The 15,293-nt window shown below is 40.8% G+C and overlaps 1 long non-coding RNA gene across 1 annotated transcript; it reads right to left on the bottom strand.

Annotated features, from left to right (window-relative positions):
• LOC135295522 (uncharacterized) lies at nt 1-1,948 on the bottom strand. The gene is made up of 3 exons (XR_010357649.1): nt 1,759-1,948; nt 579-763; nt 1-101 (listed from the first exon to the last, which is right to left on the bottom strand). It is a non-coding gene; the product is annotated as an uncharacterized LOC135295522 (long non-coding RNA).
• Between the last annotated feature and the right edge of the window lie 13,345 nt (nt 1,949-15,293).

The following is a 15,293-nucleotide window of genomic DNA, read 5'->3' as shown; positions in this document are numbered from 1 at the left end:
CTTTATTAATGCTTATTTCTTCACACCAAGTGGAATGCTTTCAGAAGCCAGGGGCAGACTGGTTTTCATCCTCACCACCGGAACTATTCCATGAATCAGATCTAGGATGATAAGAAAGAAATTGAAAATACATGAAAAGGACATAATTTATAGAAAGACGAGATGTAAGACTTCATTTCTTCATTTAGGGAGTATTTTAAACTAATTCTAACACAAAGCAAAAAAATGAAGTCACTGTATGAAATACTGAATTGCATCATTCCTACAGAAAATGTAGAGAGGTGCTTCCTTTTAAAACAAGCAATTATCACTCTGAATAATGTTGGGAAGAAATGCCTGCTCTTTACCCAGAGACATTTCTGAGCACAAGGAGGAACCCTGAGGAAGGAGGCTGTCAAACAGGTTGAGTTACACTGATAACCATGTCAGGTTCAGTTAGGTTTGATATTTTCCAAGTGTGTGATCAGTCGCTGAAGGCTTTGAAGTGGCAAGCGTGATGCAATCGAGTCTGAAATTCCTGCAGAGTTCCTGAACAGAAGGGGAGGTTTCTTTTTAAGCATGCGGGCACAACTTCTAACCTGTCTCCTCGCCTCTTTCTCCCCATCAAACAGAATCTGTTTCAGAAGAGAGAGTGCAGTTAAGGTCATTGCTTTCAGACAGGTTCCTCAGTGCTTGGAAGGCAGGAAGGTGATGTGGAAATGCTGCTGCATCCTTTTTCTCCCATTTTATTTGGTCACGGGGCCATGCAAATCCTGAGAGAAGGCTGTAAGACATCAAAGCCATTAGCAAGCACAACTGATAGGATTTGGTCCATCATGCTGATATACTTTCCATGCATTCAGACCTGTCCACCTGATTATCACATCCTCTGTTAGGAACTGAAAATCAGGAGTCACTGTGACATCAAATTTATCTAGGAAAAAAGAAGTGACAAGCACGAATCCATTCTTCCTACTTTTGGCAAATTCTGTAGGATGTTTCTACAGATAAATCATAGGAGTCCTGACCCAAAGAGGAAATTGGCTGATGCTTTCACTCAGCACAGTTGTAACCATGCTGTTTTCTGAAGACCAGTGAAGCTCTTTGGGACTGTGTGTGATCATAGAGCACTAGCAATTTGTGGTCAACCTGAAAAAAGCTGTCAAGAGATTTTATTCCCACAAGGCAACATGGGCTTTTGACTTTCCATCATCATGAAGTTCACCCAAACCAGTCATACTGTCTCATCTTGTTATGAGTCTCAGTAAAATCCACAGTCCAGGGACATGTCACTTTGTGGGATCCTCATCTGGCCGTTTGTGGATCAGCAAACAAGGGGAGCAGAAAGACCTCTTCTAAGGTGATTTGTTTCAGGTCCTGCTTCTGGTCCCATCTTCTCTTCCCTCCCTGCTGGGCCACTTTGGCCTTTTTTCTACCTGTTTGTGAGATTCTAGGCTAGAATTCTGCCCTGTCAGGCATTAGTGGTCTATAGCTGGTGAGGAGGAAAGGGATTGATGGAAATTTCAATGAGTGAGTTGTGAACCTGCTCTACTGGTTACTGTTTGGCTGCCTTTCCTCTTTACAGTGCCATTGCTCTCTCCCACACTCTCTTAGATCTCTTTCCTTATTTCAAGCCCCACTACAGGTCTGGTCTTCAGCATGTTCCTGCCAGATCTCCTTCTGCCAAAGCATGGCTCACCACTTCGTCATGAATTTCTTTCATGACCTGAGCTTTTCCACCTTTGTTCACCTACATCAAATCCCAAGTTTTTCTCTCACCCACTGGAATTCCTTCCACTCTCTCAGCTATTCTTTGTGCCAGGATGATAAAGGTTGTGGTCTTATCACCACGCAGGACCCCCTCGCAAGGCAATATAATACCTACAGCTCTGCATGACAGCTAACCTTAGACTAATTCCTAAACCTCACACTGGTTACACTGCTGTCCCTGGGATTCTTTCCAACTGAATCAAATCAATTGTGAAGTCCCATTCGAAAGCCTCCTCCAATTCCAGCCTGATGACTGGTCACAATAAAAGCAGAAGGATTCCTTTCCATGCTCATTGCAGACAGAATTCCTAATTTTTTTATTTTTTTTTTATCTGCAGGAGTAGGAGGGTGTTGGTGCATTTTCTTCCTGACTTTTTGCAGTAAAGCTACAAAGCCACTCAGCCTTCATCCTGCATTTCTGACGTGGATTACTCCTACTTAAATGTACAGTTTTACATTTGTCCATCTTAAACTGCATTCAATTTTTCTAAACTATTTATCCAAAACCTTAGGTTCATATAAAACTTTTCAACATTTCATATGAAATAGAAAATAACAAGGGAGAACAAAATGAAAAAGTATGTTTTAATGGTGAGAAACATTATTTTATTATCACAAATTACCAATGCTATTAATATTTAATAAAATAATTCTTCATTCTAAAGTTTTCTTATTTAAATGGTGATTTTCTGCAAAACATTGCAGAAAGACTGCATTTAAAATCGTCACTTCGGACTTACTTTCAAAATGATGGTCATTAAATGGTTTTGAGGGATTAGCAACAGATGATACTAAGTTGTTATAGCGATAGAAATGATGTGGTGACTTCATAGAACTGGGTGACATTACAGTGACAGTTTGGGAACAGTTCCTTTGTTTATGAGCTTGGCTTTGAAGAAGAAAGAGAGATGAAGCTTTGCAAACTTAAAGCTCCTCTGTGTATAAAATGCCAAATATCCTAACTTCTCTCTGACCAAATTTACAGCTAAAAGAAGATAAATATTTCAACAGTACTCCTTCAGGCCCATTTACTTTAATATCCCTTAGGAAAATAAGATTTATACCCATACAGTAAGCTTGTACAAAGGGATAAACACCACATTTTAGTAAATTTGATATACCTAAAGGGTTTCCCAGCAGTTAGAAAACAGAAGTCATTTTTAGGCAGAATAATATTTTTTTCCTTCGTGGTATGAAGTCATCAATCAGAAAACTTTATCTTCTGTTTTTTAATTAGACCTCTTTGATGAACGCAAAAAAAAACACAAACATTTATTCAGTAAAATTATGTTAAGACAAAGAAATGTCCCTTTCTAGGACATCCTTTCTTATGTTCTTTGTTAGAAGAAAGAAGAGGAAGAAAAAGATTTGTACATTTTCCAACTGCGCAATTGAAATTTTTATAGGGAATCAGCACATGCCATGGATCACCATTTCAGTCAATGGGAAGATCAGTGTCAGCCCACAAAAAAAAAAAAAAGGAAAAAAAAAAAAGAAAATAAGAAAAAAATGCCAAACTCCACAGTTCCAGCTACCATTAATGTCAAACAGAAAATGTGCAATTGAAACAAAAACAAAGGCAGAATTCTAGAACTATTCTCAAAACCGGACAGTCCTTGGAAAAAGTCCTTGGAATGAGTCACAGAAAGGCTAAATCTTTTGTACTGGGCTGGTCCTAGTAGTCCAGCAGAAATCCAAACATCTTGTTAGAACAAATCCAGTGGGAGATTGTTCCATGGAAAGAGAGAGCATTTCCTGAAATGTCAAGTTAAGAGTTGCATACAAAGGCTTGAAGGGGACATACAGGCAGAGAAAGGACATGACACAGTGGAGAGAAGTAACAACAGAAGTCCAAGTTAGACAATTGAAAACAAAATTTTTACAAAAAGTTTGGTCAAACATGGAGACAGGCTGCTCAGAGGGACTGTGGAGGCTCCATTCTCAGGGGTAATTAAAAGTTGCTGGATGTGGTTCTGAGCAACCTGATCTAACAGTGAGATGAGATGTTCTAGATCTGAGTGGGGTTACAAAACTTGCAATGGTCTTGAGCTTCTTGCAATTTAAATTACATTCTGTAAACATTTTCCGGTGGAGGACAGTTTCCTTCCTGTCACTGGCTCTTCAACATGGAGCAGCTTTGTTCCTTGAATGGACAATATAGAGATAGAAACAGTTGTTTTGTGGCCAATCAGATCCTACATAGTGAACTAAAGAAAAAAAGGCAACAGAACTGGCTGACATGAGACTTTGGAGCTGTTCTTAAAAGCACATTCCATAAGTGGGATTTTCTGACTTTTAAACCCTTTGCAGCCCAAGTGACAGCAATGAGTCACAAAGATGAGGGAAGCAACAAGTTTCCTGGGACAGAAGGAACAGGTTGCTGAGCAGGAGGTTTATGCTTAGCATGTGATATAGATAGGAGTGTGTGCTGGGAGATGATGTGGAGGGTGCAAATTAAGGTGCTGATCATACACAAAATTTAGGAGCCAACAGCACACCCACAGATCCTGATTTGTCCATCCCAGTGGGGAACTGGCATTCTTCACCAAGGATTATTCACATCTAGTAAATTATTATTTTTAAAAGGATGAGACCATATATTAAACAGTTCTCCTCATAATGCTTGGCTTCCCCACAGCCCCTTTGCTCTCTCAGCTCCTTTCATAACCACATATTCCCCAAATCTCTTTTACTAAGAGAACCCACATTTTGCAAGATCCATGTGTAGTTGCCTGGACTTCTACTATCTGTAGGCACACAGTTCCCTATATACAGGAAAGAGAGATAGTTTCATTTCTAAAAGACATTTAAGGAAAAGCATTGAGACAAAAGAATGGGGAGAGCAGCTATAGCAAAGTCCCAGCAGAGAAAAGGAGACGTGTGATAGATGCAGTGCTAAGGTGGTTATCATTGCTGTAGGGAGCAAACTGTTGTAGCAGAGTAAATGCAAACTGTTGCAAATTAATCATAGAATAATTTAGCCTAGAAAAGACCTTCAGGATCAGAGAGTCCAACTGAAAACCTAACACTTCCACCTAACACAAGTCCACCACTAAAACATACATCTCAAGAGGTTGCTGTTTTCTGGTGTTTATTTTGGAAAAAGACATCATAATGGCAGGATTGCAAGGACATAAGGAGCATCTGCTAGCATACAATATAATTTATATCATATAAAGATAACAGGGAAGAAAAGAATCACTGGGGTGTAGGCTGGTCACTTGGTTTCACAAGCTAATTTTTTGTGTGGTACATGCTGACTCCGTCTCATGATACCCACCTAGCACCTTGGGGTGTTTATCTTCTTGAGGCACTTAGACCTTGATCGTTTATTAGCACAGACAATTTTGGCATTCCCAAGTTGCTCTTTCCAGAGACTCACAGGGCCACAGTGGAGAGGGTAAAATTACAAGCATCTCACTGGAGGGCACATTTGTCACAGCCCACAGCACCTCCCATGCTGGTGCTGGGCTTCCAAATGCCACTCAGAACTGACTTAAACCCTAACTTTTTCAAGGCTAAACACAGCTACTTTCAGTATCCAGGAATTTGATTGTGTTGTTTTGCCTTTATGTGCTAGAATACCCTACCCTTTGAAATCTCCCATGTAGGTATTTCTAGACTCTAATCAAGTTATGTTGTCATGACATGTTCTCTCAGATAAATTATATTGATCTATTATTTAAACAGCGGATTGTACAGCAGTTTTTTTTCAACCTGGAGCAGCTCTTGATACATGCACCCTTGGGCTGTGTCAGCACAATGCTTTAGTCAGCCATATTTCATACTCCTAAAAGCCTTGTCAATCCGAGACCACTTTGGCAGGAGGAACGGAAACCTCTCTGCAGCAGTGAGAGACCCATTCAGACGTGTGCAGTTGAAGACAGAAAGCTCTGCCTTGCCTGGTTTTAGCTGTAGATCTGCCTGACCTCTCTTCAGGAGCATGGCAAGTTTGCTGTTCCAGCAATGACCCAAATTAAGAGGTGCTCCTACCTGCTGCCACCTCTCCCTCCAAAAGCAATCAATGAGGGCAGTTCCCAGACCCCACCACAGCCTCCAGCCTTGGATGGACTCAGGGAAGAGAAGAATGAAGCCAAGCTCCCACCCAGGACCCCTAGGACAGGTTTACCCCTCCAGAGCTGATCCTGGAGTAACCAGCCAAATCCCAAGGCAGTCACTGATTGTCGGAGGGAGGACAAGGTGGGATGAGAGCCCAGCCACGCTCGGCAGTGAGCTATTATCACATGCTGCAGTGAACATGTGGTGGCTTTTTCCCTGCCTACTCCTTGCGGGCCGACAACTTTGTTCTGTTAATTTCAGTGGGAAATGTGATGAGTAGGTGAATATGTCCCCTGAATTGGTATTTCAGGCAGAAAAGATTAATTTATGTATATTTGATAATTAGTGATGCATTTCTTAATTTGATTTTTTTTGGATGATTTCCTATATACCCACACATACACAAAATAAAGGACAAAAAGTTTTTTAGCTGCTGTATTTCATATATATTAGTAGCATGGTTGGTGGGTTGGAGTTTTGGATTTTTTTGCCAAATACATACAAACTGCTAAAACTTACCAAACAGACTCTGCTTGAAACTGAAATTTCTTGTATAGCCCTGGGAAAAATATTCCACAGGCAGTAACAGTGCTGGCTGCCCCCAGACCACACCTGTAAATCTTGACATCAGCCTTCATTTAAAGAGAAAGCTACCCCTCAGTTATCCTTCTCTGTGTTTTGCTTCTGGAGATGAACTGCCTGGTATTATGGTGCCAAAGCTGTCTGTCCATTTGTAACCCTCTTGGGTCAGCTTGGTGATGTTGTCAAACTTGGGTGCTGATCTATGGGAAACCACTGTAGGGGAATACCTGAGAATTTATTTGGGCCCTTCTTTCTGCTGACATAAATACGGTCAGCTCTTGCAAGCCTGTTTGTTCCTAAAGATTCTCATCACCTAAGAAACAGCATTTCTCAGGGCTGAAGAGATTGATAGTAGTTACAATGGAGATCAACTTTCAATAAGGAACAAGCCAAAAATGTTACATTTAAAAACTTTTTAGGCATTTGGGTTTTGTTCTCGCAAATACTAGAATTCCCTTAGTACTTGTTTAAAACAAGTTCCTACCTTTGCTCAGTCCCAATTATTTCCCTTCCTTCTCCAGTATATAAAAAAAATCTGTATATTGGACAAAAACTTTTCCAGGTAGCCATTGTACCCAGAGTTTGGGATACTTCAGTTTTACTACCTGCCTCACTATACTGGTTCCAAAAATAATTTAAAATTTCAGTTTGAACTCTAGGTTGAATATGACAAAGGAGCAGACATAAGTCTAGAAAAAATATCTCTAATAAAAATACAGGACTAAGATCAGTGCAGATTTTACAGTGGAAAAACAAAGACACTGTCAGAAAAGCAGCTTGATGGGAAGATATTGGTTCACCTAAAAATATAGTCTCAAAGCTCCCAGTTTGTTTATTTTCTGCTATTCATTTCTAGCTATCAAATTAAACTTAAATCTAAACCATGCTATTGTGCCACATAAACTGTATCTGTCACAACTGGACCTGCTCACTCTTCTCAGACACTCATCCCAGGACACTTCCATAGCCCAGGCCTTTGCCAAGAAATATTTCATCAGGAAAATCTGCTATGCAACTAACCTGAGCAGCTCCCTTCTGCCCTTTCAGTTTTATGATTTCCTTTTCCTTGGATGCACCACTAAATTTCTGAAGGTCTCACCACAGAAGTCCACCATTGTTTTTGGAGGAATGATTTCAGATCAAAATCCATTTACCTCAGTATCATAGAATCAGTTTGAATAACCAGTATAGTAATTTCTCAATGAGACTTGCTTTTTCCTTTCATTTTTCATTCTCAAAGAGGCACTGTTTTTTTTTCCTTAGTAAACTTTGGATCTGAGTAAATTATGTTCTCCTGCTCATTTGATAGGGAAAGTGCTTTAAATTTCCTTAGGAGTTACTAGTGTTAATTTGGTCTCTTCCTGATAGTATCTCTGAATTCTCCATCTGCCCTGGCTCTCCACCCTTTTGTTCTTTGCTGGTTCCAGTTATAGAAACACAGCAATGGTGGGGAAGCTGTGAAGCAGATGGAAAACCTGCCACAGGACCCGGAATGCTTGTGCCATGCTGGACAAGACTAATAAAGGAAAACAACAACCTCCTCCCCTCCTTTTGTGAATGAGTGTTGTAAATTGCTTAAAGTATCACCAGCAAAAGTACCAGTAAAAACAAGTTAATTATAAAAGTGACAGCACAACAAAGTTTATTGTCAAGGTTCACTCTGCTACTTACTAGATGATTAAGCACAGTGAGAAAAAACAGCAAGAAGAAATCCAGGGTCAATCAATCCAAACCAAAATGAACCAAAAAAACACCCAAAACCATCTTTGCAGAGACGGAGGAAAGGGGAGAGGTGCAGGAAGAGAGTAAAGGATTCATATGGGATGTACAATAACAAAATAGTACCTTACTTACAGGCCAAACTTACCTACAGATCTAAAGTACTTAAGAATCCAGGAGAGCAGCATTTTTCCCACATGGGCTATAGCACATACACCCTTGTGTGCACACAGACACTGTGGTCCAGGAGAGTTCAAAGGGTCTCATTTTGGACTGCTGTTTATAGGGCCTCGAGAGAGTGACTCTAGTCACAATGATCATCCTGGCCGCACTTCAGCTCGGCACCCTTTCTTTGAAAGTTTGAGAACAAAAATGTCATTCCACTTGGGTTGTTACTCAGGCAAAAAAAGTTTCTAAGGCTGTCCATTATAAAAAAACAAGGGCAGGAGGTTGTTAGGCATCAGAAGTTCCTGAGAACAGATGGTGTTTCTGATAAGGTCAAGAGGAGCTCTTTCCAAGTGCTATTCGTCATAGGCTGAGGCCTCACGAACATTTCCCATAGTACGGCCTGGAAGGAAAGGAGGGATGCACCACAACACGCCTCACTCATGAAAACCACCCAGCAAAAATGTCACACGTGTCAGATTTGTAGTGTGCACCTGGGTAGGAGTGCACCAACACTTGGGACAAGCATTCAACTGCATTACCCATGGGCTGAGGGGCAGCTCTTATCTTGCTGTCCATGGGGTCCATCTCCATCAGAACCTACATTCTCCTAAATGTCCTTTGGTTTACATGCACACATAGACATACACATTCCTGCTCATGTCTCCATCAACTAAAGAGCAGTGGAGATGCTGATGAGCCTTCCAAGCTTCCCTTGGTGCAGGCAATGGTGAGGATGCCAGCACAGTGTTCATCAGGAGAAGGACCATGGCCCTGATACCATCTGTGCCATGCAGAAGGTTCTGCTGATGCCAAGGGAAGCTGGCAGATCAAGTCTGGAAGTTGTTCCTTCCCTTTGACAGAGCAGGTTCAGGAAAAGCTTTTCAAAGTCTGTTCCACTTACACTGGTTTTGTTTTTCCCCTAACCTCTTTCTGAACTCTTGGATAAAAAGCTGTGAACTGAAGTTCACAGAGCTTGATTTCTTTCCCAAAAGACTTTTGTTCTACAGGAAATAACTCTTTTCTACAAAAAGAATAAACATATGAACTAAGACTTAAAAATGCTCATGTATCAAAAAGGAGAGTATGAAGAGGGCACAAGGGATTTATTTTCTGAATGGATTTGCTCATCCTGAATAAAAGCTGGCATCTTTTAATAGACTGAATTTTCTTTTCTGGCAAACAGTCCAGCTAAACTGACAAGCTTCTGAGTACAGCCTCCTAAATAAACAGCCCTGTCTCCGTCTTGCAGAAACATTGCAACTATTATAAACTCTGCAGATGGAAAAACAATCTGAAAGAAGGGAAGCTGGCAGGCTCCAGGAAGAAGGAGGAGCTGGCACGTGCACTTCAATTCACAGGAAAGGTCCTTTTGTGATAAAAATGAAATCGTCCAAGTGTTTGTGTTCACTCTTGCCTCTGAAAGAACTGATTCCAGAAAATATTTTGTTACCAAGATGATCTAGGACCAAAAAAAAAAATAGATTATCTAAATCTTTTATATGAGGTCAACTATAAATCAGTGCTTTATGTGACAATGCGTATTTGATTTGACAGAAATGCTTTTTCTTTGGTATGAGGCAGTTCAGACGCTGGCAATAACCTTTAGCTTGTCCTTTAGAAGTAAGAGCTCTCCTGCAAACCATTCTGGATCAGCCAACCCTTCTTCCTCTATATTTTTGAGCCAAAAGATCTCTCCAGTTCCAACCTGTAAGAGAAACAGTGTTAGTTATTTTAACTAGGCTGCTCTGAGTGATTTAGAGAGCCATTAGTGCAGCAGCCACCATCCCTAGAGCAGACCACGTGCCAGTGCTCTCTGAGATGGCTAAAAGCAGCTGTACTCTTGCCCAAGCCCTGTGCAGGTCTTGAAATGCAGCACCCACACACAGTCACACAACAAAAACTTTTTTTTTAATGTTTTCATTAGATTGGTCCATTTTTGTCTCCTGCCCTCAGCTCTGAGGTTTTATTGTATACTAAAACCAATATGAAAGAATAGTAACATTTATCTATGTTTCCTTTCCTTTCCTTTCTGTATTTTTTGCAATTCCTTAAGCTTTGGGGCAGTTGTAAGAGGACAGCCACAGTTCAGCAGGATGCTGAACACCTCCCTGTCCCCCAGCTGCTCAGAGCTGGCACAGGCTGACCCCTGGGATCCCTGGCTTAGGGACAATCACACTCCCCAGGGGTCTGTGCTGATACCATCTTAGTTTCACCTCCTGAGTCCTCAGGTCCTCTCCAGAAATCTTGAGGTTTATTCCCCAAGGAGGGATCACCAAGAAGACCTCAGTTCTGCAAGAGCTCAAAGCACTAGTGCTGTTCTTGCTCAGCATATCTGAACCTAGGCATAGTAAAATTAGTAATTCATCTCTTCATCTTTGCATGTGCAATTTCCCCACTTTTTCTGCTGTGTTTTTATTTTCTTAGTTGCTATTTTGATGCAGTAGTGAAAAAAGATGGATACCAAAAGTGGAGTGACTGAATAAATGATCTGTCTTCACAGTACTTCTCCAAAATTGTCTTGGGTGGAGTAGTTTGCTATTTTCATAAACCACCTGAAGTCCTTGAATTAAAAAACTTTTGTGTTAGCAGCATGTGTATAAAATAGGAAAAATTTCTATTTATGTTCAAAACCTAGGAATAGGTTGTGCTTATAAAGATACGCAAGAACATGAACGTTGCTTTATTGAACCAAAGCAATAATCTGTCTGGACAGAAATTCTGTCTGTGAAATTGGCTCCTAGCAGATCCTTTTCAGAAAAGTGTAAACATGCCCTATTAGGGCTGTTACTCTGCTGTAAACTCAGGGCACTAGGGTGTCATTTGTCCCTAAAGGCCACAGCACTCTCCACCTTACTCCACTGGCATGGCTGTCCTGGCTGTCCCTGCAACCCATGCTACACTCTTGCGCCCCATACTTGCAACCCTTTCCTTGTTAGGAAAAGGCATTCCCTATATCCTATGACTGTTTGAACATTTCCAGCACTTCAGAAAAGTGTTTGACTCGCAAACGCCTCTATCACAGAGAAAAAAACCTTTGGAAATCTTTTCTTCACAGGCCTAGCACTGAGCAATAGTAATAGTAAGATGATGAGCTCATTTCACATAACCCTTAGAATAGTTATAAGAAGCAGGTAATGATTTTCTCCAGTACATTAAACAGGTGACTAGAAGATTGGCAATCCATTAACAGAATAACACACACAATAGCTTTCTGTGGAAGAACATTTAATTTTTATCTTTCCTGGTTTGCAAACCAAAACTTTACAAAATGCTTTTCAAACTTCAATTCTCTCTTTTAAGTTCTCATTTCTGTAATCTCTACAGCAAGATAAATATTGGTCTGCAAAGAAATATTCAAGTAGCTAAATTGGCAGAGGAGCAAAATTAAAAATTTGCTTCTTCCTTTAACTCTTATACGCTCTCTGATGGGGCTATCCATCACAAGTGAGCTATCTCAGGATTGATCACAAGTCTGGCACAATGTAATTACTGAACCAAAAGCATTGTATTATATAGCATGAAATGAAATAGCAACTTTGCCTTCCACATTATGAACCCGTTGACTAATGATGGAGTGTTGCAATTAGAAAGTATGGAAGTAACAAGACAAGGTATTTCACAGTCTACTAATGTATAGAATAAAACTACTGATAGAGTGAAGCAGGGAAATTAAAACCAATAAAACTGGAACAGAAAATAACAATGGCATTCTTAATAATCTGTAAAAGGGGAGGATGGAAGTGTCCTCTAAAGCAGGTCAAGTTTACAAGGATTATAAACAGCATCTGAAAAGGACTTCTTCTGGTCTTCTGTCATCAGATTTTTTTTTTTCCTAGTATGTTTTGTGATGGCTGAGAACTCTTGCATTCATTGGCATTACGTGACCTGGCATCAGGAGATTTTGCTTTAAGAGACTAGAGAGAAAACCCCAATGAGGTGTGGGCAAGAGCTCCCATTGTCCAGAGCTCCCTCCCTGACTCCCATCTGATGCTGCCTGAGTGGCAAAAGACTGATCACTGTGTCACTGCTAGAGCACCTGGGCACCAAGCCAAGAACGCGAGTGGCATAGCTAGTGCTTTGGAAACCATGGGTTTGGTACAAATTGGCAAGAAAAATCAAAAACCAAAACAAAAAAACCAACCAACCAAACAAACAAACCCTCCCCCCCCCCCAAAAAAAAAAAAAGGGAAAAGATGAAGTACTACAAGTTGCCCCAAGCCCATGCTAAAGGCATTCTTAGTTCCTCCTATTTCCTTGAAGTGTGCATCTTCAAATAAACTGATTATGTGGAAACAAAATAACAGATGGGAATTTATTTTAAAAATGCAATAATTTTTCTCTTGTTCTCTTTTTTTTTAACTTGGATTAAAATCTTTAAATAGTCCTAATACCATCTACAAACATTCTGAGGCCCATTCTGGTTTTCTGATGCAAAACAAATCCATTATCCTACAGAATAATCCAGCCTACTTATATTTCATCTTAATGTTAACTGCAAACTTCAGTAGTGTCTGAGTGATGCAGGTATTCAGACTTGATAGTGATACACAGAAAAGAAAATTAAAAAGAGAAAGAAAAGAGGGAAAAAAGGAAAAGAAGAAGGAAAAAGAGAAAAGAGAAAGACAAAAGATGAATACTATTGCATGTGGTGACATTTTCTGACAGTCTGGCTTAAATTCACTAATTAATTTCAGCGACAACAGACAAAAATTAGTCTTTCCTCCTCCCTCTTCTCCCACCTATCACTTCTGTCAAGACTCCTGACTGACAGAGAGTAGGATTTTTGAGGGTATTTTTGTGTTTGTTAAATATCAGCCCTAGGTCTGACTCCATCTCCTTGGAGCAGTCCGTGCCTTTCTGCAGGGAGGTTTTGAGGGCGAATGAGCCAGAGAGGATACTCATCACTGATGCTCTTTTGTGGCAACTGCATGAACAGTTCTGTGAAAAGGTGAAGAAACATAAATTATGGGCTTCTGTTCCCACTTGCAAGGGGGTTTTTAGAAACTCCTCCTCTCCTGGCTGATAATTCCCTAGCTAGTAAAAATACCTTGAGGTGATAAGGGTACAGTTGCTTATAACATCCTAACCATCCCTTTTTTATCTTATTAAACTAATATTTTATACCTTGCGTACGTGGCAGCACCTCTTTATGCACAATAAAATTAGCTCAAAATGTCCTAGAAATAACATAAGACCACTGACTCAAGGAAAGGAAGGTGTCTTTGAATCCTAGTGTGCTTTGTCAGCTGTGTCCTGTTGGGATGCTGTTCATCCTGGGCTCTCCTTGGGGACTGTATTTACAGCCTTTACCCCATGATCAGTATTGGTAGAACAGTAAGTTTATGCGTATGTCCTACCGTGGGTGACATTTACAGGGTTGAAATCTTGACCTTAGGCTTCAAGGATCACAGGATCCTTAACCTCAGGATCACAGGTTGGTAAATCAAGCAATTAAAGTCTAAGGGATTGCAGATTAGTATTTAAATATATGGCATTTTAATTCAAATTATCACAAAATGACTGCATTTTCATTATGAAAAAAGCAAGCTATAAAATAGACATATTAAACTCTGTAATTTTCTCTAAATTTTATATTGAAACTGTATTTTCAATGATTTATCTCAATACTTAATTTCATCATTCAGTATTTTCCAAGACGTTTTCTATCAGCAAAAGATGCATCATTTCCCTAGGAGGCTGAACAGTTGTTAGGAAAAGTAATTGCTTAAATACAGCTCTATTAATATTTGGAAAAGTGTTCAACTTTCTGAAACAATTAAGAATTCAGAGATGGTTCAGATTTATTTACCTATTTTTCCCTAAAACCTTTAATACTCTTGGGGTACAATTCTGAAGACATTAAATGTAAAATACAAATCATTATCCTAATGGATAAATGGAGTAATTAATGATGACAGAGGTGCTGGGATCAAGCAGTAGCTCAACTACCTGTCAAAACAGGAGCCAGAATCCACATCTGCTCCCTCCTGGCAAGACGTCTTTCAGGTAAGATTGTAGGAATGTTCTCTCTCTCCTGGTTTGGTCCTTCTGGTCACAACCTCTTGCAGAGCTGGCAGTGTTGCCCCTCGTTCCTACTCTGACCCCATTTGGCAGTCAGAATAGTTATCTAGAAAGTTGGTCACCTCAGGGCATGCAGTCAAAAAATCCATGCTATCCCACCATCTTGGTCAATGTTCTATGCACTGGACACCTGACTAACTCTGTGATTCTGCCTCTTTTATGCTTTAAAAAGAAAAGTATTTTATCCAAATCATGGAAAGTTACTTTAATATCAATTTGCATGATGCATACCAGGGAGCTGCCAATTTCTCCCCTTATTTTGGTGTACTAGATTTGTGATGTAATGTCTTGGTAGCAGGAGGGACTACAGGGGTGGTTCCTGAGAGAAGCTGCCAGAAGTTGTCCACATGTCCAACAGAGCCAATCCCTGGGGGCTCCAAGATGGACCTGCCCCAGGCCATGGCCAAGCCCACCAGTGATGGTGCTAGTGACACTGGGAAAATGTATTTAACAAGGGGAAAATGCACAGAAGCAAATGCAGCCAGAGAAGAATGACAAAAAAGCCCCAGACACCAAGGTCAGTGTACAAGGAGGGGAAGGAGGTGCCAGAGGTGCCGGAGCTGAGGTTCCCCTGCAGCCCATGGTGCAGACCATGCAAGGCAGCTGTGCTCCAGCAGTCCATGGGGGAGCAGAGATCCACCTGCAGCCCGTGGAAGAGCCCACACTGGAGCACGTGGAAACATCTGAAGAAGGCTGTGGAGGAAGCCTGCACTGGAGCAGACTCCCGGCAGGACTGTGGAGAGAGGAGCTCACACTGGAGCAGGTTTGCTGGCAGGACTTGTGACTGTACAGGGGACCCACACTGGAGCAGCCTGTTCCTCAGGGACTGCACCCTGTAGGAACCACATCAGAACACTTCATTAAGAACTGCTGCCTATGGGAAGGACTCCTGTTACAAAAATTCATGGAGGACTGTCTCCTGTGGGAAGAACCCC

The sequence above is a fragment of the Passer domesticus genome, chromosome 2 (genome assembly GCF_036417665.1).
Source record: "Passer domesticus isolate bPasDom1 chromosome 2, bPasDom1.hap1, whole genome shotgun sequence".
Classification (NCBI taxonomy): Eukaryota; Metazoa; Chordata; class Aves; order Passeriformes; family Passeridae; genus Passer; species Passer domesticus.
Note: the sequence above shows the minus strand (reverse complement) of the source record. Positions and strands in the feature narration are given on the sequence as shown.